The sequence below is a fragment of the Triticum aestivum genome, chromosome 7B (genome assembly GCF_018294505.1).
Source record: "Triticum aestivum cultivar Chinese Spring chromosome 7B, IWGSC CS RefSeq v2.1, whole genome shotgun sequence".
Taxonomy (NCBI): domain Eukaryota; kingdom Viridiplantae; phylum Streptophyta; class Magnoliopsida; order Poales; family Poaceae; genus Triticum; species Triticum aestivum.
The window spans coordinates 602,843,971-602,848,312 of NC_057813.1; positions in this window are offsets into that span (position 1 = coordinate 602,843,971).

Here is a 4,342-nt window from a genome sequence, read left to right on the forward strand (position 1 = left end):
GTGTTCAAAATTATGTTCACATTTTCTTAAAACGTTCCTGTTTCATAAAATATTCAGGAACTGCAAAAAATGGTCTTGCGTTTCAAATGTGCTTATAATTTAATAAAATGTTTGAGTCTCAAAATATGTTCTAATTTTGAAATTTTGCTCAGGATTTATAAATGTTCATATATTTCATAGTATATTATTATTATTTAAACAAATTCATGATTTCATAAAATAATTTGTGTTTTCCATATTTGTTCAGGGATTTCAAAAAATGATCATGTTTTAAAAAATGTTTATGAATTTAAAAAATGTTCACGTTTTCAACATTTGTTCAGGATATTAAACAATGTTCAGGGATTTCATTAAATATTGTTATTTTCTAATAAATAATCAGGATTTCATAAAAGAATTTGTGTTTCCATATTTGTTTATGATTTCATAATATATTCATGTTTCAAAAAAACGTTCAGGGATTTCAAAAAATGTTCTCGTCTTCAAAATATGTTCAAAATTTTCAATAGATTTTTTGTGCTTCAAAAAATGTCCAGGAATTTGAAAAATGGTCTCATTTTCAATTTTTTGTTCACAACGAAAAATGTTCATGTTTCAAACAAAGGTTGCGAATTTCAAAACTGTTCGCGTTTTCAACATTTTTTCAGGATGTTAAAAAATGTTCAGGGATTTCATTAAATATTATTATTATCTAATAAAAAATCATGATTTCATAAAAGAATTTGTGTTTCCATATTTGTTGATGATTTCATAATATGTTCATGTTTCAAAAAAACATTCAGGGATTTCAAAAAATGTTCTCGTCTTCAAAATATGTTCACAATTTTCAATAAATGTTTTGTGCTTCAAAAAATGTCCAGGAATTTGAAAAAAGTTCTCATTTTAAAAAAAAAATCACAATGAAAAATGTTCATGTTTCAAAAATGTTTAGAAATTTCAAAAATGTTTGTGTTTTCAACATTTGTTCAGGATATTAAAAAATGTTCAGGGATTTCACTAAATATTATTATATTCTAAAAAAATCATGATTTCATAAAAGATTTGTGTTTCCATATTTGTTCATGATTTCATAATATGTTCGTGTTTCAAAAAAAGTTTAGGGATTTCAAAAAATGTTCTCGTCTCCAAAATATGTTCACAATATTCATTAAATGTTTTGTGCTTCAAAAAATGTCCAGGAATTTGAAAAGATTTCTTGTTTTCAAATTTTTGTTCACAACGAAAAATGTTCATGTTTCAAAAAATGTTTAGGAATTTCAATAATGTTTGTGTTTTCAACATTTGTTCAGGATATTAAAAAATGTGCAGGGATTTAATTAAATATTATTATTTTCTAAGAAAATCATGATTTCATAAAAGAATTTGTGTTTCCATATTTGTTCATGATTTCATAATATGTTCATGTTTCAAAAAAAACACGGATTTCAAAAATGTTCACCTCTTCAAAATTTGTTCACAATTTTCATTAAATATTTTGCGTTTCAAAATATGTCCAGGAATTTCAAAAAAGTTCTCGTTTTCAAATTTTTGTTCACAACTTAAGAAAAATGTTCACGTTTTTAACATTTTGTTCCAAATTTCAGAAAATGTCCACGTGTTTCTAAATTTCTGTTCAGACATTTTCAAACAATGTGCAAATGTAAACTAAATTTTGTTCTTTTACTAACAATGTTCAGAAATTTTCAAAATCTATGAAATTCTAAAAAAAATTAGAAACTGTGTGAAATTCTAAATTTGATCTGGCAATTGAAAAATATTTTAATATTTCAAAATTTGTTCACAATTTCTATTTTATTATTATTATTTTTGAAAATGGTTGTGAAAAAACCTTATCATGTATTTAAAATATGTTAAACAAATATTTGAAAAATGTTAATGAAGCGTTTGCAAAATGGTGAATGTACATATACAAAATGTTGACCATGTATTAAAAAATAATAAAATATTTTGATCATGTCTATGAAAATCTGAATCAAGCATTTAAACAAATATTGAACAAGTATTTCAATATTGCATTTGGAAAATGTTAAATGTGTATAGAAAAAATTCTGACAATGCATTCAAATAAACGTTAATCTTGCATTTGGAAAGTGTTGATAAACCATTTAAAAAAATGCTAAATGTTCATTAAAAAAATGATGACCTTGTAATAGATAAATGTTGACCATATATGAAAAAAAAATGTTAACTATGTATTTGAAAAATGTTAATCAACCATTTGAAAAACTTTGGTGTGTATAGGAAAAATATTGATCATGTATACAAAAAATGTTAATCTTGTATAAAAATGTTGTTGACATATAAAAAATGTAGAATGGAAAACAAAAGAAACAAAAAAACCCAAAAATTGTAACCCCAAAAAGATACAAAACAAAGAAAATGAAAAATAAAATCAAAGAAACAAATGAAAAAAGAATAAAAACAAAAAGAGAAGAAAAAAGGAAATAGAAATCTCGGAAGAAAAAAACTCTAGTACCTGGGCTCATTTTGCCACAATTACAACCCGCCCTAATACTTGAACAGAATCCTTGCGCTAGCCCGATGGCTAGCACCGCCGTATTCTATCGTGGAAACCACAGTTCGAATCACCCCCCTGTGCCTCTCCTTTTTTCAAAATGCGCGAGTGGGCCGATTCATTACTGTTGAAGCTCGCAATCCGGCTTCCTACGGTCTCACTTAATGCGAGAAATAGCATTCGGGCTGGAAAACGGCCGCGCGCCCAACAGTAATGTGTTTACCCACCGTATGCTATTTTTTTGAGAGAATCCTCTAGTGAAAACTATGGCCCCGGGTCTATTTCCTATCATATATTAAATCCAAAATACCTTGATGCAATTTTTATTTATTTATTTTATTTTGTGTTTTTGTTAGATCTATTTATCAAAACTTATACAATTTAATCTATCTCAATACCGTTGCGGGATTGACAACCCCTCTTACACGTTGGGTTGCAAGTTTTTGTTGTTTGTATGCATGTGTTGTTTACATAGTGTTGCTTGGTTCTCCTACAGGATTGATAAACCTTGGTTTCATAACTGAGAGAAATACTTACCGTTGTTGTGTTGCATCATCCCTTCCTCTTCGAGGAAATACCAACGCAGATACAAGCAATCAGGAAGAATTTCTGGTGCCGTTGCCGGGGAGACATCATCAACATCTATCAAGTACCTACGCATAAACTCTCATCTCCTTGCAATTTACTTTATTTGACATTTGCCTCTCGTTTTCATCTCCCTCATTTCTAAAATGTTTTTAGAAAAACACAAAAATATTTTCCTTTTTATTTGCCTTATATCCGTTTGCCTTTTTCTTGTTTGATCTTTTGTTTGCTGGTGATCTTGTTTGCGTAGTCACGATATCTCAATAAAATACTAAATTATGTGATTTTTCCAATACTAATGATAATGATTTTATTGGTATTCCGACTGCTCATCCCACCACTAGCGCGGAGTCTTATGATATTAATGCCGCTTTGTTGAATCTTGTTATGAAAGAGCAATTTTCTGGTAGTCCTAATGAGGATGTCGCGTCTGATCTAAACACTTTCGTAGAATTGTGTGATATGCAAAAGAAAAAAGATGTGGACAATGATATTGTGACCTTGCGGGATCATGCAAAAAAATGATTTTCATCTTTGCCTCTCAATAGTATTGATTATTAAGGTAAGTGCAAAGATGATTTTATTACTAAGTATTTTCCTCCCATGAAAATTTTTTCCCTTAGAAATCAAATCATGAATTTTAAGCAACTTGAGCATAAACATGTTGCTCAATCTTGGGAAAGAATGAAATTAATGTTAAGAAATTGTCCTACTCATGGTTTAAATCTATGGTTGATTATACAAAAAAATTAAGCGGGATTGAATTTTGTCTCTAGGAATCTTTTAGATTCCGCATGGGGTGGTACTTTTGCGGAATTTAGTTGGGTGAAGCTACTAAATTACTTGATAATATCATGGCAAATTATTCACAATGGCATACCGAAAGAGCACCTACAAGTAAAAAGGTTAATCCTGTTGAAGAAATTAGTACTTTGAGTAAAAAAGTTGATGCACTTATGAAATTGGTTGCAAGTAAAAATGCTCCTATTGATCTTAATGATGTGCTTTTTTTTACTTTGATTGAGCAAAATAATGATCCCGTAGATGTGAATTTTGTCTCATGAACAATTTTAATAACAATGCTTATAGAGGTAATTTTAATCCTAGGCCTTTTCGTAGAAGTTCCTCTAATAATTATGGCAATTCCTATAGCAATAATAATAATAATAATAATAATAATAATAATAATAATAATAATAATAATAATAATAATAATAATAGGATGCCCTATGATCTTGAGAG